A 26273-nucleotide genomic window follows, 5' to 3' on the forward strand; every position below is an offset into this window, starting at 1 on the left:
TGTGCAATATTACAAAAATTATGTTGCCACCTTGTAACATCTTCAGAAAGCTCTGAAACAGACATTCTCCAACTGATGTCTTATATTGATCTTGCACACAGAGAGATATAATCATTTGTTCAGTCATAATGCTAGAAGTTTCTGACAAATAAAATACCGTTTTTCTTTCATGAATGTGCAATATAAAATCAACACCAGTAGACAAAGTTTTGATATTAACATCAGTGTGTAGTCCACTGACTACTGAAGATCTATCATATATTTCATTTTTTGTAGCACACATCACTGTGTTGTCTCTGACTGCGAATGTCATATGTAGTGATGCAGTCATGCATTCAATTATAAATCATTTTTTTCAAGAATTGTAGTGAGGAAATAGATGTTAAAGAATAGGAGGATGTTTGAAGTGTGCTTTCAGTGGAAAGTTTTTGAATGAAGTTCTCAGGAAGCAAGTGGTTTCCTTGCTTAGAAGAAAGCAGAAAGGAAAGAGATTAAACATCAAGTAAATGGCTGGATGGATATTCATAAATTTACTCCGGCCTGACTGGTATGGCCCTCCTGACGGAGGGTATTGGCAAGGTGTGAATTGTCTTAAGACTTAGTACAAAGGTTACCATATTTCTGTGCGAACAGCACTCACAGGAAACTTGCTCCCCCTCAAAAATGTTTTTTCAGCTAGACATTGCAAGTTGATTGCCTTAATTTGTTAAAGACTATATTAGATGTTACAGTATTGGAAACACTGCAAGAATAAATGTCTTCTCATCTGAAGAGTTAACTTGATTTTGCTTACCCAAAAGGCTATGATGCTATATGCAAAACAAATCTATTACTGACACTCCACATGACTTTATTCTGAGCATATGGTCATAGTTACAACTTGGGCAAATGAGATAAATAAAGCACTAAAGAACACAATACAGACTTTCTATTTTTGTAGAATAAAGTGACTTTTCAGAATCTGCAGTACAGCTGCTTATGAAACATAGTATTAAACTAAGAAATGTACAGAAGAATCACTTGCTCTTTAGGCACTCTGATCATATTCTATTATCTAGCAAGAAAGAAATACATGTGTACCTACATTTATTTTATAAATCAAATTAATGCAGTGTATAGTTCTCCAGAAGGGTCAAATAAATTTAGTCTTTAAACTGAATACAGCTATAGAAAAAATGAGTAACCTGTAATTCATAGCTCTCAACCTCTTAGGACAAAAAATCTGGACATAGACTAAAATAATGGGGGTACAAAGCCCCAAAACTAGGGACAAATATTAAATATTGCTTTTATAAACTTAGAAAGTTGCTAGAATGAAAGGTCTTGTGTTAACATGCATTTTCTAAAAAATATGAAGTCTGAAACTCAAATGCCTATAATTATTTAGCAAATTCAATCCTTACTGATTTGCCAAATAAATCCAGATCACCACAAATTTTATGAGGAACAGACCCAAAATATGTGGTAAAAAGATGGACATTCTGTGAAAATCTGGACAGTTCACAGGTATGCTGTAATTCCATTTCATGTCTCTCTTCAACAAATCTCCCTTGATTAGTTGCTTCCACAAGATTAGCTTTTAGAGGAGAACAGTAAAAAGTAAAAGTATAATAGGTCAGTGTCACATGTATCCTAAGCAGGAGGGGCGCAACAGCAACCAGACTGTGTGTCCTAATTCCCAGACTAATGAATGACAAGTGACAAAAATCTGCATAAAAGGTTAACCTATTTTTATCATAAACACTTTTATTTATCAACACACCACCAGTGTCAGTCAGAATTCAGTTAAACCTGGCCTTGAAATTGTACAATAGTCCAGTATGCTGGCATAACTATTATTTATGTATTTATTTATTTATTTATTTATTTAACAATTGTAAATCTGGTAATTGGAACCTTTTCAGCCATGACCTGGGCCAAGTAGCCAAAACAAGATACATATGTGACACCCCACCACTGGCAGCAGTAATCAAGGAGCCTCAATCCTCACTACTGGCACCAGTGGGGGATGTACATGAGAGAATGACAACTTACACACACACAGTATTTCCAGATGCAGCTTTCTGCATCAAGTGCAATTTCCCTTAAGAGCACACAGAGACCACAGTCAGTCGTGGTTGCTTTCTCCCTCTTCCTCCAGATCCCCAATAAGACTCCCCACAGGCACAGCTATAGAGTTGAGTACTTAGCCAGGGTTCCAAGCCAATTAATCCAACACCCTCTCTGTCCAGCCAGTGCTTTGTGTCCCTGCCCAAGTAGCTGACACACACACTCTTGGAGATTTGTTTTACACACACACACACACACACACACACACACACACACACACACACACACACACACGCACACACACACCTGGGAAAGGCTGGCGCAGGTTTACTAGATATGCCCCTTCTGCCCAGACAATAAGGTAGTTATCACTGCCACCAGAACCCCTTATCAGCTACTTTAAGGCCCTTAACAAAGGGTGTTCAATCTTACACTGTGTAATGTTACTATTAATACAAATGGTAGTTTGACCAAGAGCAAGGCTATTAAGAGTAGCCCACAGTGTCACCAAATAAATATGCAAGTACTGTCAGAACTTTAATATCTCTAGACAGATCAGCACAATGAAATGTTTAAATATATTTACTAATACATAATAAAAAAACAAGACAATACTAAATATATATGTACAGTGACTTCAGAGTTCAAAATCACAGGAAATATTTAAAACAACATTGCAGGACAGTCTCAGATAAATAAAGAAAACATCTAAACTATGTTTTGCTATATTCCTAACAATATCTAAGATAATTACTAGTCCCTAGTTAAGTTACTTACAGAGCAAGGCAAGTATGTGGTGAATGGGTCTTCTGGTCAGGTCCAAGACAGACTACAGAATGCTGTCTCTCTGTTAAAGACGTCTTAAATTAATATCTCAAATATCGCTGGTTGGATATCTTGTAGAATGACCTAATTTCTTGTCATATGACTCTATCCCAGATGAAACTCCCACTGCTGAAAGCTAGCAGCATTTAGCATCTACCTGTGAAAATACATAAACCTCAGATCTTTGGCAAATGGTGGAAGTCATAGAACAATAAAACACTTCCAAGACAATGCAAAAAGCTCCCTAGTTTTAGACATTGTGTCTCTTGCTACACTGAAGCTGAAATATAACATCTTTTTATGGCCTGGCCATAAAGTCATGTAATTTCAGCTATTTTTCTGAAGTTAACTTTCTGTATTCCAGTTTCCATGATTAAAATATATACATCTAAACAGTTACAATACTGCAGATACATTTCTGTTCTATTCAAGTAGAGCATGCTATGGTTACATTTTAAGCACTTTGCAAATACCTTTTCAACACACATGTCTGTACAAACAAGTTTGATATACACATGACATACAGTTCTAATACATTTGTAACACAAGTATTTATATGAATCATGTTTATATTCATAAATGACATAATTATTTACAAAATTCCAGATAACTGGGCTGGCACTATCGCCTTTCGTCGCAACATATATCAAAACATAATACATTTTGAAATATATTGTGGGAACAGGAGTAATGATAAAGGCAGACATTTACAAAGTACATTAAAGGACAACAGGATTCTATTATTAAATGCTCAAATTTTATGTCCTTTTTCTCCCTATTCATTGTTCCTGCTATGAATAAACAACAACACAGCATTTAAAATATTTTAAATTGACTGTTTCTCTCCACTAGAACAGTACCTTTCTGTACTGTGGTGATTTCACTTTCAAAAAACTTTTATCCCACCCCTGCTGCAGTCGCGAATTCATTTACGTCATCAAGGCCACTGAATGCAGGTAGTTTTCTGACCAGTTGCCTCCCCAAACTGACATCACCATGACTGTCCTAAAAACCCACCCATGCTGTGATGTCACAGCTCCCTGGTCCTTCCCCTACCCATACAGAAAGTAAAGGCTAGAATAAGGAACTAGTACATGAGTCAAGTCTCCTACTGTGAGCTGTTAATCACAGCAGGTAACAGCTCAAATTACCCTTAGCACTTTGACAGCTAGAGAAGTTAGGTGTGAAGGGAGATAGGAAATGAGTCAAAGTAGTACAATTCAGGCTTTACGAAAAATGCAGTTTAGCCATTCTAAAAAGAAGCAGCAGTAAAAAGCACTTTGCAAACTTGTTCTGTGGCATTTGCACTTTTTGTGTTTTAAGTAGTCATTGAACGGCATAAAATGTTACTTAAAACTAACTGAAAGACAGCAGTATATGAATGTAAAATCGATGCAGTGACAGGAGCTTTAGGAAGAAAGAGGCCTGATGTAACTTTTTACAGATGAGCAAAGCATTTGGGGATATCTAGAGGCAGAGTAAACAATCAGAATTACTTCAAGATGCCAGACCCCATGTGGTCAGAGTCAGAATTACGTTTAAAATATTTAAAAACCTGTAAATAGTGCCAGAGTGATGTTAAAATGTAGAAAACACCAAACCCCGATGAAACAAGAGGAGAGTTTTGGGTCTTAGTGTAACAGATTTATTCTAATAAAAGTCCAAAACATAATGCAGAGTGATATGTTCAGGAGAGTTTGTTTACAATGGCATAGGCTTCAGATAAGAGTACCATAGCATGGGCTATTAAAAAAGTTAATAACAAAATAGCAACATACCTAGTCAAGAATTTTCTTTCTTTTGGGTACTTGCCAGAGCCATGTTACTCCTCACATGTACTGAAGAAATGATGGAGAGTATTGGGAAGATGTGAGTGAAGGATACACAGAGGTAAAGACAAAAGTGCAATAAAAGTTTATAGACCAGGATAGGGAGGTAAGTCAGAGAGGCAGAAAATATATTAACTATTTTCTCTAAAGCAAATACATATGTTTTGTTCAAGAAAGTGGGAACAAAATGACGTCATGAATGAGAGCAGATTATCTGCCAACATGACAGGCTCAACTAGAGAGTTTCAGCAAGCTAGTGTCAGTTTAGTGAAGGATAGATGACAAGATCAAATGAAGTTCTGGAAAGGGAGTAATTAGAAGTTTTGATACACAATTTATGGCACAGATGGAGCAGGATCTTTGTTTAAAAAGTTTGTATTTGTTTATTAAGGAGTACAGTAACCCGATTACTGACTGGTCACCACTTTCCTTTGGGACAGTGGTGCAAAGGTGTTTAAATCTAGAAGAAAAAGTTATACATTTGAGGATTTGATTTTCAGCTGTTTTTTTTTTTCTTTGCACAGTGGTATTTTGTGGTGAGTGCAGAACTATTATGAAAAATCTCTATTCTAGTTTAGGAAGAAGAGCATTTATGGATATAGCTCAGTGAGCCTCTGTACTAAGAAGATGAGAGGTCCTATAAGAGATTCTTAGTTGAGCCAAGGCTTTTAGGATTTAAGAATCAACATAGTTATGAAAGGAGAGCTGTTGGTCAAAAAGAAGGCCTAAATATTTAATCCAGGCCGTCGAGGGGAGAGGAGATCATGAAGGATCTGTGATAATAATATTGTGTAGGAGCATCAGGGAGATATTCTGAGTATAAACAATTAGTTTATCTTCATGAAGCCAGTTCCAGGTAGCTATGACGTCAACCAAAAGCTCTTTCTGTAGGCAGGCAGGAAGCAAACTTATTCTCTTTAAGAAGAACAATGTTACCAGTGTAGAGGACACAGTTGGTATGATGGAAATCCCAGGGAGATCATTAAGAAAGAGTGAAAAAGAAGTGGATCCAGTACAAAGCCTTGTGGAGCACATTTGCTGTACATACTTCAGATACTAGTTCAAAGGATGGTAAAGGCGCAGTTAGAGAGGTGATTTTTGAACCATTGCATGACATCATTAGAGAAACCTGTCTCACTTAGCTTGTGAAGTAGGTGGGTATGATCTACAGTGCCGATGGCTTCTCTGAGATCAAAAAAGATAGTGCCAGTAATTTTGCTGTGCTCTGCTCCATAGTGAAGTAAATTTGATCAATTACGGAGAATATAGCAGTGGTTGTGCTATAGTTGTTATAGAAGCTTTGTAGTCTCTGCTTGAGATGTCATATTGAGTGATGTAGTCAAGCATTTGATTATTAATTATTTTTTCCTGAATTTTAGTGCGGGATGTCAGAGGTTAGAGATTGGGTGGACGTCATTTGGTATGTAGGGGGTAGAGATTTTGGGAAGTGGAATGACAAGAGCATGTGTGAAGCTGTGGGGTAGATGACTAATAGTGAGGGTTAAGTTAAAGATGAAGGCAAAGGTTTGCAGAGAAAATTGCTATCACATCTAAGAAGTTTAGGGTGAATGGTGTAGAAAAAGGGTTTATAAGAGCAGTTTCACAATTCCAGGTTTGGGAATGATTTTAATGTGGAAAGGGAGCATTGTAATTAATTCTGTAGAGGGGGAAGCAGAATGGAAGGAGGTTTTGAATACTTTTGAAAACAGATGGGAACGTATGAGGTGGGTTACTGATATTATTTTTTATTTTTTGTGAAAAAGGAGTTGGGGATTTGTAACTGGAAGAGGTCTTGGGAAAAAGAGAAGTAGAGATTTTTTTAAATGTATTCCTACTATCGCTAACCTTCCTAACTTCCTTACAAACAGACCTACCACTGCACAACTACTCCTATCACACTACCCACACTAGCCCACCCTCTGAAACCCACTCACACTTCTACATCTGCCACACTATCATAAATCTTACAACTACATGTTACTCACTAACAAAAATGACACCATCTCACCACACTATGAAAAACACATAGACCAAGCTCACAAATAATTAATATTAAAAAGCACATACTGACACTCCTACAAACTCTGCTAACCTCTCATGACATTCACCCAAATCCAAGTCCCCTCTCAGCCAGACAAACATCTGACCTGCTGATCCTAAATCTCAACATAAGCAGTATTACCAACAAGCTAACAGACCTACACGCATTCATAGCCCACTACAACCCTGATGTACTCACCATTACAGAGACCTGGCTTAAACCCAGTATCCAAGATTAAGACTTTCTCCCCCCAGAGTATAATACACTTAGGTCTGATAGAACAAACAGGAAAGGAGGAGGAGGAGTAGCCATTCTCTTTAAAAACATCCTTAACCTCCAGCTCCTGCACACCACACCACCCACTTTTCAAAATGCTGAAGTCCTATTTTCTGTCCTATCCATAAGAAACACCAAGAAGATCAATGTAATATGCTGCTACATACCTCCAGGCAACAACTCACTCATAATAGAAGACATCCTACACTGGACAAAGGACAATCTACCTCAGGAAACAATCCTACTAGGAGACCTTAACACCGTCTGGGCAGCCTGTAACTCCAGCAGCCCCTCTACACATATCAATCTATATGGGTTCTCTCATCTAATTGAAGAACCAACTAGAATAGATAAGAAAACAAAGAAAGAATCCATACTGGACTGGACACTAACCAACTATCCCAAACAAAACTATGCAATAGGCTGTCTCCCAGATGACCTAAGTGATCATCTCCCCACCTTCCTACTCCACAAACACTCCAATCACCCCAAACCAGTAGTCTACAAACTCTTATGAGATGACCGTAACCTTACCCCACAATACCTAAATACTGTTCTAAGCCACTGCAACTGGGAACCACTAGGGACACTTGGGTTAGACCAGGCAGTAGACTACTTCAATACTACCTTCTCTAGCATCCTTAACAGTCTAGCTCCCAGCAGAAAGATCAGAGTTAAAGCCAACTCCACACCTTGGCTACATAGGGACACCAGAGCATTACTAAAAGCCAGAGATAAAGCCTGGAAAATCTGGAAAACTGACAAAACCCCTAGCTCCAGTCAATACTATCAACAGCTTAGAAACAAGGCCAAGGCTGAATCCAAAATAAACAAATAAAACTATTTTCTTAGCGCCCAAAGGAAATAGTCAAATGATCTACAAAAATTCTGGCATGCCATTAACTCCCTACTAAAGCCAGACAAAACCACTACTCCAACACCCAGCTCTACTAGCAATACCCCAGACATAGCTTCTCAATTTAATAACCATTTTACTAAATCCATCTTAGCCCTGTCCAGTCAAATAACCAAAAACAGTCTACCTCAATCACAACCCAACCTATCCCATATCACCCCCTCTTTTAGCTTATCACCAGTACCCACCTCAACTATCAAAAAACTCCTCTTAAAACTAAAGCGAACCACATTGTCAGCTGATAACATACCTGCTGCATACCTAAAAATGCCTAGTGACTCCCTGTCATATCCTGTCTCCATCCTAATCAACTGCTCCCTACTAGAATCCTACATACCCAAACTCTGGAAAGTATCTCACATCATTCTCTCCATAAAGGAGATAACTCCTACGAATTCTCCAGCTACCGACCTATTGCCATCCTTTGCCCCCATCCAAAATTCTTGAGAAATGCATCCACTTGCAAGTGATGACATTTCTTAACACACACAATCTACTATCTACCACACAACATGGTTTCCGTCCACATCACGGCACTACCACAGCCCTTCTATCCTTCACTAATCATATAAACCTTCACAGGAATGATAACAAATATGTATCAGCCATTTTCCTAGACCTCTCAAAAGCATTTGATATGGTCTCCCACTCCATTCTACTAGACTCACTAACATCATTATCCTTCACCTCCTCTACCATAGCCTGGTTCAGAAGCTACTTGTCTGACAGGCAACAATCAGTCCAGTGGAAAGGAACTCTGTCTACACAACTTCCAGCCACCATAGGAGTCCCACAGGGCTCTATACTGGGCCCGCTATTGTTCTCTATTTTCACAAATAACCTCAAATGGTCTACAAAACATGCCACACTCATACAATATGCGGATGATTCAGCCCTGATCTGCTCCGCCTCATCTCCCACCACCCTACATGCACTCACTCAAGATTCCTTTAACTCAGTAGAAAAATGGATATCAGGTATCCAACTAATTCTAAATCCCAAAAAGACAAAACTGCTACTATTTGCCCCTAATAGATAAAAAAAAACTCCTCTTTATCATAACATCTAAGGACGGCACCACTATCTCCCCTTCTAACCACACCAAACTTCTGGGCATTGAAATAGACAATAATCTCCACTTTGGTGTTCACATTTCATATACCATAAAACTAGTAAACAATAAGCTAGGCTTCCTATACAGCATAAGTCCTTTCTCTCACACAAAGCAAGAGTCATTCTTGCACAAAGCCACCTCCTCTCAACTCTATTATACGCAGCACCAATCTTTACCCAAATCAGACAATGTGACCTAGACAAACTAGAATTATGCTACAATAAAATAGCCAAGTTTGCTACTAAGGCAACCTATAGAACCTATCACTGTATTGCACTAAAAGAACTAAAATGGATTGAGCTACCACAGCTACTTAACTATCACCAGCTGGGCACAGCTACAATATTCTCAAATATCCTGAAAAAAAAAACCTTCATTATCCAACCTACTTACTGTCTATACTGCAAACCGGTACCTAAGAGCTAGTGAAAAATCACTCCTCTCCATCACCAAGGCTAACAATAATGCAGGGAAAGCGCTCTACTCCTACACCGTTGCCAGAAATTGGAACTCTCTTCCCCTATCCGTGTCCACTGCCCCCTCCACATCCATATTCAAACACTCCCTCAAATTGCGTCTTCTTAGTACCTGGTTATGCCCTTGTATCACATAACCCTACCCACACTGCTATTAACTCCCCAAACTCCTCTCTGATCACATGCTGGATCTCTGATCCCCTGTAGGCATGGTCATCTGAAAGGGTACTTTTAACTGTAGAATGTTACTTGATATATTTTCTTCTCTTACCAATGTATAACTGGCATTGTCTTTTTACCTATGTTTTATATCTTCTTTTACTTGAAATATTTTATTAATTTCTTGTTATAGTACTATGCATATATGATGAAATCTGTTTTGTGTAGTATGCTGGATGTACTGTATTTTTATAACTTGATGCTGGAGCTTTTCTCCCCGGACCTCCGCTGAAAATGGACCTGGTCCAGTCGGAATTTCCCGGTTAACAAATGTAAAATAAATAAATAAATACACTTTTTTGAGGTGACCAAGATATGTACTTCGACATTTCCTGCAGTTCACTGCTTTAGCCCCATTAGTAGCTAACATTATTTATTTTCTGAGTTTAAGATAAGTATTCCTTTTGTCATGATTCCAAGGGTTGGTTTTCCAATCAGTATAGGATTTGTTCTTAAGTTTAATAAGTTACCTAATATTGTCAGTGATCCAGGGATTGTAAGTGCCTCATTTTCCAATTTTTCTGATAGGGAATATTAATTCTTTAATGAGAAAAAGAATGTTGTAGAACATTGAGAGAGTATTTATAGGATCAGTATAGGAAGAGAGAAGTTCAGCAATGAGGCAGTCAGTGGGGTTATTAGATATCTAGATCAAGTCTGAATGATTATAAAAGGTGTGTGTTTAGTTTTAAGAAACCATGCGGTAAATATGGGGCAATAGTCACTGAGTGAGTTAGGGAGTACCTGTAGATTATTTCATTTTGTGGGTATGTTAGTGAGAATGATATCTAAAGGGTAAATTTTGAATTGATTTAATTAGACCAAGTACACTGACTGACAACTTGGAGGAGGTTATAGAGAGGTGAGTCTGATGAGTTGTGATTTTAAAAGGCCCAACCAGCCTAGATTCACATCGCACAGTTGCACCAGCTATAGTGTTTTGCATGGTGTATGATGTTAGATAGTGTGGTTTCAAAGAATGTAATATGGGAAGTTGATGGGATGTAAAGAACATCTCTCAGTAGCCTATTAGGGTCATGTTCAAAGATGGAGTTTTGTTTTGCTGTTAAGAGTAGTATTAAGATTTGTATCTTTCTTGATAAAAATAAATGATGTACAGTAGAAGCCCTGGGTTTGAGTGACTGTCACCAGAAAGTGACAGTAGTAGGGTTGAGAGTATAAGAATAATACATATGAATTTCTGATATAGTTACAAAAATGGCAGTTATAGAGAAGATCAGAAGTGAAGATTACATTTTTTTTAATTAAGATAAGGTCAAGAGAGAAGACTGATGGTCTGCCACTTGGGTTTGTCAATATAGATGTTTAAGGTGCAAGATTTGAGAAACTCTGTTTGGGGGTCAATTAGCCAGGCCTTATATTGTTAACAGTCATAAACTGAGAAAGTAATTTAACATTTAAAGAAAATGAATGTATTCGCATTAAGAATACATGAGACAGAGTCAATAATTTAGAGGCTGAAAAAGTTGAAAAGACTTAAGTGAATATAACAGTTAGTTCAAATTAGAGTTAAGTACACCAGATAGTTAAATGGTGGTGATGTGATTGGGCGATGGAGGTGAAACAGGAGTTGAGCAAGTATAAAAGAAATTATTGCAGATGAGTGAGAATGGGGGTAGGGTAAGGGAGCAGAGCAGAATAGCATATAGCAATGCAAAGTCGTGCAGACTGGCCTAGCTTCTCAGTGTATGCATTCAATAACAGTCTTATGAGGGGAAAAGAAAATAATATAAAATATTTTAAAGGGACAACAGAGAGTAGTATAGCTAGAAGGGAGGGCAAGGCACAGCAGCAGGGAAATAGGAATACCAGAAAGGTATTGTACAGCAGTGTTTAGAAGAATAATCTGAAGAGAGGGGTATTAGAGAGAAAAAAAAACATTAAGAAACTTAAAAAAAGGGGAAAGAACAATTAGAATATTGGTAGGTGGGCAGTTAGAAATATGCAGTTTAGCTGATACAATGAATGAAGATTTTGTCAACCCTTCTTTATGAAAAGGATGCATGATATTTCTTATTTTGTTTGCTTAAAAAATAATAAGTCCACTACAAATGGGTAAAGTTCCCTGAAGGTGTTAATGGTATCAGTCCTAACTTAGAGGTTAGCATGAAGGTGGGCAAGAATCTCAGGATTATTCACTCAGGAAAAAAATCTATTTACCTGGGGGTTTCTTTGTTAGGCAGAGAAAAGTCTTATGCGGGGCAAGTATTTATTTGGCAGAAAAGTGTATTTTATGCATTGGAAGGATACAGCCACCACTGATCATGAGTACAGCAGACAGTGGACCAACCAGTAGTGTGAAGGGCAGCTCCAACAGTTGGGAAAACAAATATATTCCTATGGATCTCTTGCTTTATTGCTGAACAACAACTGCCTAATGAGTGTAGGTGGGTAAAGTGACAAAGATGGGGGAAAGAGTGCAGGAATGTAGTAAAAAGAATAATTGCCATCTTTCAATATTTTGAAATGTTATTTATTTTATCGAAACTGTAGATTGATGCAGAATTATGTATAATAGAGGCATAATCAAATAATCAGGCAATATTTGTAGTTCTATGCTCAATCATGTTTCTGTAGATAAAAGTAGCTATTACATTAAAATGCATACTTTTAGTATAATCCACCAATTATTTTGAAAAATAGGGTGCACATTTTCTAATTGTATTTATTAATCTCTGAGTTATGTAAAACAATTTTCACATTCTGATACAATATCACTCAATGTCTTAAACATGAAGCCAGAGATTTGTCAAACTGTTGTAACATGTCAAGCAATACTGCCCTATAATGATGTACCTGACATAAATGTAATATTCTTTTTCTTGTATCAGAAGCTTTATAAACAACTCTTATGTTCAAGGCATTTCATTTTCTAGCATCTAATATCCACAGTTTATCTGTATTACTTTGTCTGCTATCTTCAATTCACACTTAACCTGTCTCTAGGACAATGTAATTGGTACCATTAGCTGACGTGAGAATAATGTTTTGGGATCATGACCACCAACTTTGACAATGGCTATTTAGATGGGGATTATGACATGACAAATGAAATTTAGCCATAAACAATGGTACGAGTGCTTAAACTGACATGCTTTGTAGGCCTGGCATTGATTATTATTATTATACATTTGAACTGTTTTTAAAAGATGTTTTTCTTTTTTAAAACAAGGTCATTGATTAATAGCACTTATAGTTGCAGATGTCTTGTTGTGCAAAAAGGATTCAGTAAAGAAGTCTGGCCAAGGTGTTGTGCAAGGGTTTATACATTGATGGATTTTACTCTGTGCCATGGATAGGATGGCACTCAAAATGACTGTGTATATTTTTAAACATTTTTGTCTTATTTTTGAAGGAGGAAGAATACCATGAGAAATACTTATTGTGGCCACTGTGAAGGCAAAGGATGGACTTAAAATATGGAAACCTTATAGGAAAGCTAGCATGAGTAAATTGCAAAGCATGCAACAAAAATCTAACAAGGGCATCTGTGGATGTGAAAATTTAAGCTATTATGAAAGCTCAAAATATCTAAAATTGTATAGTGTTTTATACAGGTATTTAAAATAAGACATTATTCAGGTATAGAGGGCATTTAGAGACAGCTACCTCTGGGAATGCCTAGGGTTATTAAAACATAGTAGATAATCATCTGACAACCCATTTAGAAGATTGTATAGGAATGAGAAATGTACTAGTTGGTTCTCTGAGAGAGTAGCTGATGCATAGACTAGCTACCAAATTATATTTATTTTATTTATATATTTATTTATATTTGTTGACCGGGAGTGTCCGACTGGACGTAGGTCCATTTTCAGTGGAGGCCCGGGGAGAAAAGCTCCACAGTTAAAATAAACAGACAGTAGTTACATTGGATTACATAGCGATTAACAATTTACATAGCAATTACTTACAACATATTTACAGATGAAGAACATAGTACATCAGTAGACAACTAGAATCTTTATCTGTGAAGTACATAACAGACATTAACAAATGTTACAAGAAGACGTTCCTGCTGTATAATAAGTACTGGCTTATGAGCATCTGAGCTTGCTATAATCAAAGTAGTTAGTGGAGTGGAAAGAAAGGTAGTGGTTGGATGGGGAGGGTGATATTAGAGTGGGAGTTGCAAGGGCATAGCCAACATGTTTTTAGTTGCCCTTTTAGTAAAGTTTTGAAGTGGGTGCATGATGGTACAGAGGTAATTGTGGGTGGGAGGGAGTTCCATAATTTGGCTATGGTGCAAGAGAATAGTGCTTCACCAGCAGAGGTACTGGTTTTAGTGATCTGCAAGTGATTTTTGTTGCTGGATCTTAGTGGTCTGGTAGTGCAATAGGGTTGGAGTAGATTCTGGAGGGATGGGACATTTAGTGGATGATTTACTAGTTTGTGGGCGAGTGAAAGTTGATACCATTGAAGGAGGTGAGGGTGTTCAAGCCAGCCCAGTTCAGCAAGTGAGAAACAGTGGTGACTACGGTAGGATGCCCCTGTGGCGAATTTGGCAATTTTGTTGTAGCAGGTCTCTAGCTTGTTTAGATCGCATTGCCTTAGGTTGGTATATATTGGACAGGCATAAAGTAGGGTGGAGATAAGGTGGGAATTTGCTATTAAAATCGTTGCTGCTTTGGTGAGAAGTTGCTTATTTCTGTATAGTGCTCCTAGTTTTTTGTGGACTTTTTTTATGGTCAAGGATATGTGAATGTCAAATTTTAGTTTATTGTCTATTTCCACTCCTAGCAATTTGGTGTGTTCAGTTGGGTAAATAGTGGTGTTGTCTTTTGCTGTGATGTTAAAGTGAGAGTTGTTTTGAGTATGTTTGGTGGGTTGGAAGATGAGTAGTTTAGTTTTGTTTGGGTTGAGTATTAATTGGGCATCGGATAACCAAGTTTCAACAGAGGAAAAGGCTTCCTGTGTGACGTTTTGCAGTTTGGGTAGGGACTGGGCTGAGCAGATGATGGTTGAGTCATCTGCATATTGTATGAGTGTGCCATGTTTGGTGGCAGAGGCTAGATTATTGGTGAAAACAGAGAAGAGTAGGGGTCCAAGGATGGATCCTTGGGGAACCCCTATGGAGACAGGTAGTTGGGGAGATATGTCATTCTACCATCCTGAGGATTGGAAAGGAGGTTGTTAGTAAGGAGGTAGTCTGAGACCTGAGAGTGTATGCATCTCTCTAGTATTTTGGAGAGTGGAGAGAAAATAGCTATGGGGCGGTAATTGGTTAGTTCTGTGGATGGTCCACCTTTGTGGAGGAGAATTATATGTGATACTTTCCACAGTGTGGGAACGTAACTTTCTGACAGAGATCAGTTAATCAAGATGGACACTGGGTAGGCCAGAGCATCAGCTGCGATTTGTAGGTATTCACTTGGGAGGTTGTCTGCTGCTAATCTGGTGGGCTTAAGTTTAGTTAAGACTTTTTTTATGTTGGAGATAGGTACAGGAGAAAAAGAGAAGGCAGTGGGGAGATTACTAGTTGAAGGCGTGGGTTGGAGGGGAGGGGGGTTGTGTTTTGTGTTGTTTAGCTAGTGATAGTATGGTTTGTGTGAAGTGTGTGTGTTGAATGAGGTAGCAATATTTTCTGAGGAGTGAGGGATGTTAGGAGGAGGGGTACTGACTTTACCTGGGTGGAGGATGGAGTTTATGGAGGACCAGAATTGTTTGGGGCTGTGTTGAGAGGAGTCTAGGGCAGACTGGTAGTATTGGAATTTGTCCTGTTTTATTAGCTTTTTGACTCTATTGTGTAGTTCTAGGAATTTCTGTCTAGTTGAGGGGGTTTTGGTTTTGTGCCAGTGCTCCCAGGCTTTATCCCTGTTTTTCATTTCTGACTTAGTGGTTTTCTGTAGCCATGGGGAGGGTTGTGCTTTGATTCTGGAAAGTCTTATGGGGGCATGGTAATTAAGGATGCTCAGGAAGGTAGTATTAAAAAATTCAACTGCGTCATCAAGACTGAGGTACCTTAGAGGATGCCAGTTACATTCTTTGATGGATAAGACGAATGTGAGTGGGTTAAAGTTTAGTTTTTTACGTATTTGATGGTAGATGACAGGTTTAGCTTGGTATAGGTATTTTTTGAGTAGGAATGTTGGGGAGTGATCACTGAGGCTATCTGATAAGCAGCCTGTTATATATGACTGGGGGTTCTTACTGACTAGTATCCAGTCCAGGGTAGTGTGCTTGCTGTAGTTTTTATTTATCCTGGTTGGTAACTGGACTAGTTGGATGAAGCCATGAAGGTTTACATGATGGGTTGGATGGCTGTCAGAACAGGATTGCCAGTCAAAATTGAAATCACTCAAAATTATAGTTTCTTGGAGGAGATGGTGGGTAGACCAGCTGAGGAGGTTTTCTAGTGGAGGGATGTTTTGGCCAGGTGGGAAGTAGCATCCAGTTATGTTGATGGTTATGTTTTGGTTTATTTTGAGGTTGGTATATATTATTTCTTCATTGCCTATTTGTGGAGCTGATGATTTTAAGATCTGGATGTTTAGATGCTGTTTAAATATTATAGCTACACCACCTCCTTTCTTGTTTAGCCGGTCTACTCTTAGTATGCCATAACCTGTAGGGAGTTAGGGATATTAAACTAAGTACTAGTTTAGAAATTTTTAAGAACAACTCTTGAACTTGTTCTGAGGATGATTCTTCTGGTATATAAGCAGGCTAGAAGGGCAAAATTGCCCATGCCTGAAATATTTGTATGTATGTATGTACGCATGTAAGAATGTACAAGCATTTTCTGATTCTGTTTGGCTTAAAGGGTTATGGCAATATCATAGACTGAGCTTGCACAGACGTATGGACTCTAAAGGCTGGCCAGGTGCATTGCCTGTGCACTATCTGCAGAAGTATAGCAAGAGATGAGTGTCAAACAGCTTATACCCTCAAAGTTCCATGAGCAGAAGTAAGTCACCCATGTCCCACCATGGGAACAATTGTAACTACTAGAGGCGGTGGGCCTACTACTGTTGGTTAACTGGCACTTTTGACATGGCCTAAACCGAAGATAGTCAAAGTTAACAAGAAAACATGATCCAAAAACAGAGATTGATGAAACAGTCTCACATAGGTGCCTGCACTAGGTTTCCCAGTAGCAAACCAAGGTAATTTCCGTATTGTAACCCCTCTGACCTTTTGCTAACTAGAGAATAGTAAACAATTTATCTTGCTGTAATAACTAAACTGCTTGTATTCTGTTTTTCATGTATTTTAACAGAAAGTAGTTTAAAATGTCACATCGTTCTAATCTAATGAATAGTGATTTTGTGTGACAGCGCTAATAATCTGAGAACTTGTTCCAGCTGAAAAGATAAGCTGTAGATTGACAAGATACTCCTCCTCGGGCACAGTAAGGTCTAGGCACGTGGCATAATTCATTGTAGCTGCAAATTTTTCAGACTACGTATTCACAAATACACTGAAGTTGCATGCATTCTTTATCTAGCAGCTATAGCTGTCCTATTTAACACCTCATTCAGTATGTGTTTTGCTGTCAGTAGCTCCTGTACAATAACATTTAATTTTTGCAGAATATAAAATAGTCTTCATTTCTGAAACAGTGACTGAACCACAGAGCAGTAGAACGTAACACAAACATTATTCTCATTTCTTTTTAGTATTTCAAGCATTGTAAGCATATTGATTATAATGTGAAATCTAATATGATTTTTCTCCTACAATAATGTGTTTTATACTCATATTTAAAGGCTTAATAGTACTGCCCATTCAAAATAGATCATTTTTAAGAGTTGCATCTTAATATAATAAGACTTTTTTTAATTTGTTAACCTGACAAGTTCACCAAATGTAAGTCCCTTTTACAGGGTCACCCAAGAGCTCTGTCTGGTTAGGTCAGCTATAAGTTACACAGTGGAAACTAAGGGAATTGAACACAGGACAATGTCTGGAAGCTTATAAGTAGCTCATAGCCTTAGCCCCTTCTGTTATGCTGTTCACATCACATATAATCCTTCCACTGGTCAATGCCATGTGCTATACCTTCTTCTAGATATCCTTGAAATCCATTTTTGGCTCACACTTTGGTCTCTGGATTTCATCAGCACCATGCATGCTTTACAATCTGAAATACATGGATAATGCTGACATATTTCTTTAGCCAGAGCACTAAATAGCAGTAAATCTATCATTGCTACTACTATTAACAAATGAAATGCAGAGTGTGATTTGAATCATAATAAAGGGAGAAGCGGTAGGATTATACAGATTCCTTTGCTTCCCAGATAAAATGAATAGTTTTGTTCTAGAATTCCTGAAATGTTCTCATATGTAAAGATAGCACACTTCTCACAAAGTGAATGAAAACTCTTCTATATGCTAAAATAATGTGTCCATAAGTCCATTAAAATAGTGAGTGTCAGTGTTTTCTCACCTATATGATAAAATAATGTGTCCATAAGTCCATTAAAATATTAAGTGTCAATGTTTTCTCAGATATAAGAGATTTAAGTAAATATGCTGCTTTTGCACTCAGTTACTTTATATGGTATATATTTCTAGCTGTTCGCAGCTGTAACCATTTGTGTGAGATCTTAAAATAATTATTTGTCGAAGTACCCCTTGGACCAGTCACACATACTCTGCGCAAATTAAAATAAAATATAGTAATAATAATATTAATCTCATTATCTGAAACTATGAAATAAATCCAGTGTGATATAATGCCCCCTGGTGACCACTGTGCTGTTTGTGAGGCTGTAATATCAAGGCATGCTGGGAGAAATAACACACACATGTGTCAGGCAGACGAGACAATGCCTCCCTTGTTATGAAAAGAAAAAGCCAGAATCAGGAAGAGAGATGCTGACTTCTCTTGCAGAGAAAGAGAGAGGAAGAATCGTGGAGAGACTTACAGGATGGGGACAGTAGAGAGCATATCAGAGACATTTGCCTCTCTGGAGACTGAGTTTTTGAAGCCTGTTAGAGGATAAGTTTGACTTAAACTGGAGAACAAGGACTATGAAGTGTAAGTTGTGGGTTTCTTGGAGAGACATTTGAAATAACATAACTTAATGGAGAACTGTGCTTGCTTTTCATTTCATATTGAATACCTCATTGTAAATAAAGTTCATTAAAATCTAACGCAGTCTCCCATGTTTACCAAATACTAGAATATAGATCACATTTGTTTTACAACGTCTAGTTCAAGCAAAAATCTAAGCAGGACAGATGTATACTATAGCTGTGACATTACTGCTATTGAAGGGAATGTTATTCTGATTTCCTTGCACAAATGATAAATGTAGTTTCTGTTTTTTTTCAGATATGGCATTCATCTTATCAAGTAAGCCATTTATCTTAACTCTCTGTTTCACCAGATGAAACATTTCCTAAACTAGTATGCTAAGGTGGCATCCTGTAAGTTTATGCCATTTAAAACAGTAAAACAATTATTTTGACAATTATTTTTGACAGCTTTTGAGAGCTGCCTTTCTAACAGATAAGAATTACCCAAAACATAAATATTTTCCTGCATTAGCATCCTCATGAATGTGTCTCACTGTCTGAAAGATGTCATCATAAAACAGATGCATGGGATGAAAAATGTTATGCCATATTTTTATTCTACTTGTAATTTTTTATGAGGTTGTCTGACTTGTATCATAAATGTATGCTCTCCTGTTGTTGATGTGGTTCATTTTATAGCACAAGCATGATCTTTGATATCTTATCACAGTTTTCCTACATGTGATCAAGTGGCAGGCTGTACCTGCCCAAAAACATCAGGTTAGCAATAGCTTTTATTGTAGTTTGAGTGTTTTATAATTAGCCAGTGAAGGATCAGTCTTTTCTACAAAATTGTTGTATGCTTTAATGAGAAGTTTCCTCCCATGTTGTGCAGCTGCAGAGTTAGTATACATAAATTCAGAGGACAAGGGTTCTTGCCTCCCAGCATGAGGGAGGGTGCAAGGAGCTTGCCTCCTGCAAAAACACACATATTTCAGTATGTGAATGTGGGTTGTCAGGGTATTGTATCCTCAACCAGATATGATTGAGCAATGTTTTTTTACAAGCAATTGTGCATTGTTTGTTTATTGGAAAGCTCCTAGCATGCTATATTTCTCTTCTGCACTTAGATCATCAGTTTAATACCTTATGCTGCTTTAATTTATAGAAAACATAATGCTAGGTTATGGGGTAAATAAATACATACTCTCTATAATTATTTTTTACTGTAAAACACTTTGATTCAGTTTCTTACTTTGCTACATTCAAAGAAGACATCTACCATGCTTTACATAGTTTAGTCTTCTCTACTGAAGGCAACTTTTGTAAATTTAAGGAAACTATATTTCCTAGACTGAATGTGTGTGTGTGTGTGTGTGTGTGTGTGTGTGTGTGTGTGTGTGTGTGTGTGTGTGTGTGTGTGTGTGTGTGAGAGATCACTATGATGGGAGAAATTGCCTTATCCTGCCTTATCCACAAAGACGCAGCAGCCTTGGAACTGATTGCATTAACTAAAAGCATATTGTTGGCAGAGCAGCTCAGCAGTTAGTGTTGCTGCCTCGTTACTGAAAGCAGGATAACTGGAACCTTAAAATCAGCTTGCATTATTCCTTTATATAAAATCAGACTACTTGATCTGCAGTTAAAAATGTATTGCTCTCTTAAGCTTGTTGGGAAAACCAATGGAAAGCCTGTGGTACAAGTAGCTTACATTCTACATCACTCAACAAGCTGCACTTATTGACACCCATCTGGCTTTGTTCACATTAGCCAGTATCAGTGAGCTCATCCTGAATGATCTAGGTTCAATACTTGTCACCTACGGACACATGAAGCATGTGACATTATGAACCAAACTCATTTCTGTACATACTAGCTGCAGCAGACATTAACAGCAGAGAGACAGCTCCTTGGTTTTGAAGAATTAAAGTTGCCAGTCTCATGTCATCTAATGTTATTCAAGTGAACTTCATGAGTACAGGCACACCTCAAGTTTTAAACTCACCACTTCTCTGCTTTTCCTTTGAACCTCACATCCCTCCACATAGTCAAACACTGCAGTCACTCTGCTTGTGTTCCAACATCCTCTTACCCTCTGGATCGTTTGCATGTTGAATCAATTCCTCCCTAGTACCCACAGAGTAACACAACTAGATATGGTGCCTGAGTCTGTAGCCATGAATTTGGTCAGTAATTTAATGCACTTTGGTCAGCTTGATCCTTGCCTATAAACTACAGTCCTATGATTACTTCTGTGCTGCCTGCTTATCTCCATTATTGTTTTATCTAAGAGTACTATTGCTTATTGAATTGTACTAACATTTACCTTTCACCTTCTTGGCCATTACTACATACATAAGATCTCTCTCACATACATTATATACAGATGATTTCCCTACTTCCCTATGAGAGATTTCAACACAATTCCTCACATAGCAAATGTTGCTGCCTGCAGTTTGGAAAGCCTATCATTACTATCAAAGTAAGGGAACAGTTCAAAGCAAGTGTTTTCTTGTAGGGAATGCACTGTTGCATTTGCCATTTGAGAGCCATTTTTCCTTTGGTCCTCTCCTGTAAACAGATTTTGGTCAGTGTGATAGTCCCAGTTAACAAACATAAGTGAATAACTGCACTGTGTCACAGCGGCATTGTAAATGCGAGGAGAAATTAGAAAGTTGCTCATTCTGAAATGTCTACTTAAACATTTTGTTATGGTACTATTACATTGAAATCCAAAAATATAAAACTAGCACTTTATGCAACAGTACATGAATGCATCATGTGCCATAAAAACATATCACGCAGTATACATGTCGCAAAATATTACCATGCACAAAAAGAAGGGATATTAATTGCAACATTATAGCCTCAAAAATCTAAGTTGTGAAACAAGTCAAACTATTTAGTTTTAATGCACTTTATTAAAGTTTGGAGAGTCACCAGACAGATGAGGGAGGAAGGTAGAAATAAATGAGGCCTCACAGCAAAACATTTCTCAAGAAAACATAGAAAAGTGATGATAAGGTATTGAGTATACCTTATTCACTGTTACGTAAGCTCATATGTTACTGAGCTGCTCTATTAGTACAGAAATACACTAATTAAAGAATGAAAGCATTATTTAAAAGTAATAATAAAGTCTGCTGTGCAATGCATCTTTTGTAATGTCAAACACTACTAAAATGAGAGTATAATAATGTAACTCAGTTGGCTCCTTATTGAGATGGCAGCATTCAAAATGTGAGTGCTGACAAGCCAAAAAACAAAAAAAGACTAAAAACACAGGAGAAGAGCAAATCTATGAAATCCTTCTACCACTTTAAACTTATTTATTTTTGCAGGGGGGAAGCCCCCCTGCATCCTCATACCCCCTAACTTATATATACCAACTGATGAAGTTCCGTTTGTATTGAGTATGAATAAAGGGAATGAAAGCGCTTATAACCTTACCCTGCCCGGTGTCTGGTTCTTTTCAAGGAGAAGGTATCCTGTGACATTTTTGTTGGATTATTTGCTTTTATGTGTTTTACTATTGTGATATATACCAACTATAAGATTGCAATGAATATTCTGAGAAATGGCATGTTGGACTTAATATATGTAAGTCCATTCTTTCCACCATTCAGTCTCCAGTTTTTGAGACTCACTCTAGAGGGTCCCAACATTTCAAATGGTTACCAACTCAGTTATTAAGTACTATCTTCTCATGCTGGTGGTCTGAATGCAACAGATTTTTAGATAATCCTGAATTCCATCTCAGTTATATGGCTACTAACACTGGGAAATACAGAGCCTGAGATGGCAGCTTGTACTATTTGACCCAGAGACACAAGAACCTGATAGTATAACATGACCTGAAAAACAAGAAATAATAATAAACAGGAACCTATTTCAGCTCTGGTTTCCAGTCATGGCTCTGCTGACTGGAAGAGATAGCAAGATGCAATCTACATAGGGTTATAAAAATAATGTGTGTGTGTGTGTGTGTGTGTGTATGTGTGTGTGTGTGTGTGTGTGTGTGTGTGTGTGTGTGTGTGTGTGTGTGTGTGTGTGTGTGTGTGCCTGTGTCACACACACACACACACACACACATACATACATGCAGTCATATCTCTCAAATAGGGACAGATGTTTAAATATTGCTTTTATAAACTTAGAAATTTGTTAGAATAACAGAATGCGTGTTAGCATACGTTTCCTGAAGGATACAAAGACTGAAATTCAAGTATATGTAATAATTTAGTGACTTCAATACTCGGTGCTTTGCCAGAAACCAAAAATTTTATGAGGAAGAGATAAAAAATATGAGGCAAAAATCTGGACAGCTAAGAGGTATGCATACAGTATACCATTTACTTGCAAAAGCACCCAAAGCCAATTGACAGAATATTGACATCATATGATGGAAAAGATGGAATTCAACATGTCACTATGCATGTGCAGAGAAATAGCCTCAGCATATGCAATTTCTTACTTCCTAAAAACAAAATAAAACATCATTGACTAGACAGATGTCAGCCTTAGACACATTCGATAGATTCACTAGGACCCAGTCACACACCACGCACACACACACACACACACACACACACACACATATATATATATATATATATATATATATATATATATATATATATATATGCAAGCTAGAGTTTTCACTGTGTGATACAAACCTCCTGTAAAACAGACCCATGACATATGTGCAAATGATCCGTTAAGATCATACAGTGTTTCAGTTACATGGCTTTTGAATGCTCATGACTTTTTGCATTTTATATCTTTATGGGTACATTCAAGCCAATAAAGCCAATGTAGGCATGCATGTTTTGGATTTTTAGTGACCTCATTAGCAGATTGCTTGGCTATACTTTAGAAACACAGGGCTATAAACCTAGATGATTCCCATAAATGTTAAGGTGACTACAAATTATCACAATTAACATCCAAACCAAAGATTAAAAAGGTCTCACAGACAAACTATCCAGTAAAAACTGCAAGAAAATCCCAGCCAAGCTAGAGTTTTCACTGTGTGATACCGTAAACCTCTTGTGTCCTTGATCTTTTCCTCCAGATTGTCAGTAGAATATCATGTCTGTAAAAAAAGTAAATCCAAATTATCATAGGTACATAGGCTCATAGGTAGGTACTAGGCTATTGGCCCTAGGGCCTATATATGCCTAATCAAAAAGGTGCCCTGGCTTTCGCCACCCAGGAAAATTATTTTCCTGTGCCCCTGTCAAGCAGAACCACAGAAGTGATCCCCGGGATGAATTTCCTATTACCCATCCAATCATCAAGATTTTCGTCTAGAGTGCTAATGAGGAGCTTTGTTTGATATAGATAGGTAGTTTGTTCCAGAGAATGGGAAGTCTCTGGAACAGGAATCTATCCCTCCAGCATGTTCTGTTTATTGTGGTGACAAGGTTTAGGTCCCTAGAGCATGTAGCTCAGAGGAATTTCTTTAAAGTGGAGCATGTCCAACAGCTCTGGGTTTGACATAGCTTTGTATGTTAGGCAGAGCTCGCCTCTGAGTAGGCGATATGTGATGGAGTAAAGCTGGAGATTTTTGAGACGGTCTGCATAGGCTCTCTGTTTGAGGCCAGTAATCCTCTTTGTGAGGTATTTCTGTGGCCTTTCCAGTTGTTGTAGATGTCTTGTGAGATACATACCAAAAGGGGTGTTCTACTCTATAATGGGTCTAATGAGTGATGAGTAGAGGGGAACAATGACCTCTTTTTTCCTGGATGAGAAACCTTTTGTGATGAGGTGTGCCACATAGAAGGATTTCCTGACTACTGTGGTGATGTGATTATCAAAAGAGAGACTACTGTCCACCTGTTCATAGATTCATAGGTAGGTACTAGGCTATTGGCCCTAGGCCCTATACAAGCCTAGCCAAAAAGGTACCCTGGCTTTCGCCACCCAAGAAAATTATTTTCCTGTGCCCCTATCAAGCAGAACCACATAAGTGATCCCCTTGGTGAATTTCCTATTACCCATCCAATCATCAAGATTTTTCTTGAATAGTGCTAATGAGGAGCTCTGTTTGACATAGATAAGTAGTCTGTTCCAGAACATGGGAAGTCTCTGGCTCAGGAATCTATCACTCCAGCATTTTCTATTTATTGTGGTGACAAGGTTTAGGTCCCTAGAGTGTGTAGCTCAGAGGGATTGGGATTTCTTTAAGTGGAGCATGTCCAACAGCTCTGAGTTTGACATAGCTTTGTATGTTAGGCAGAGATCACCTCTGAGTAGGTGATATGCAACGGAGTAAAGCTGGAGTTTTTTTGAGACTGTCTGCGTAAGGCATCTGCTTGAGGCCAGTAATCCTCTTTGTGAGGTATTTTTGTGGCCTTTCCAGTTGTTGTAGATGTCTTGTGAGGTACATACCAAAAGGGGCGTTGTACTCTATAATGGGTCTAATGAGTGATGAGTAGAGGGGAACAATGACCTCTTTGATGTGTGGCGATGTGATCATCAAAGGAGAGACTACTGTCCACCTGTGTCCCAAGGTCTCTTATCACACTGTTGGTGTTAAGTAGACTACTGCCTATGTGGTAATTCATGGGTACAGAGTTTTTACTAAAGGGGATGACAATGCACTTTTTGGCATTGAGCTTGAGACAATGGCTTTGACACCAGGCATCGGTCTCAGTGAGGCCCTTTTGTAGGATGTCCACATCGTTAGGAGTTTCAATTATGGCTCCTAGTTTGCAGTCATCTGCAAATTTAGTTAGCCAAAGACCTTGTGTGTTAGCCTGTACTTCACAGAAGTAGATACCAAACAGTAGAGGACCCAGGACTGAACCCTGTGGTACTCCACTTGTCATTGGTCTGAAGCCTGATTTGGAGTCTGCTACTTTCACAGTGTGGGTTCTGTCAATAAGTCAGTTGGCAACCCATCTTGTGACATAGGGATTTATACCTAGTTTAGTGAGTTTATCTATAACTCCAGAGTGGGGAATGGTGTTGAACGCCTTGGCGAGCTCTGGATAGGCTGTGTGAACCACCTTACCCTCATCTATGGCTTTGGTGACTACTTCAAAGAAGTCTATCAGGTTTAGGAGACATGATCTGCCTTTTACAAACCAGAACTGTGTGGGGTCCAGAGTTTGGCAATCTCCAATGTCTTTGTTTATGAATTCCATGATGATACATTCCATGGCCTTGCAGACCAGGCTCATCAGGCTAATGGGGCGGTAGTTTCCGGGGTCTGTTGTGGCCCCCCTTTGTGGAGTGGGATAACTGTCGCGGAACGCCATTCAATGGGCACAAAGCCTGAGATGAGGCTATGATTGAACATAGTACTTAGGTGGGGTGCCAGTTCATTCTGTAGTTCGTGTAGAAGGCAGCCTGGGATGTTGTCAGGTCCCATGGATGCTGTGTTCTTGGCTTTAGAGAGTGAGATTTTTACCTTTGCAGCTCTGATTACAGGAACTTTGCATTCTTCCAGTATAAAGATGGGCCATTTAGGGGGTGAGAGGAGGGTAAAGTTAGCACTGAACCTATCTGCCAGGATGTTGGCAATATCAGTTGG

The sequence above is a fragment of the Protopterus annectens genome, chromosome 11.part0, assembly GCF_019279795.1.
Source record: "Protopterus annectens isolate FY-2018-M chromosome 11.part0, PAN1.0, whole genome shotgun sequence".
NCBI lineage: Eukaryota > Metazoa > Chordata > Ceratodontiformes > Protopteridae > Protopterus > Protopterus annectens.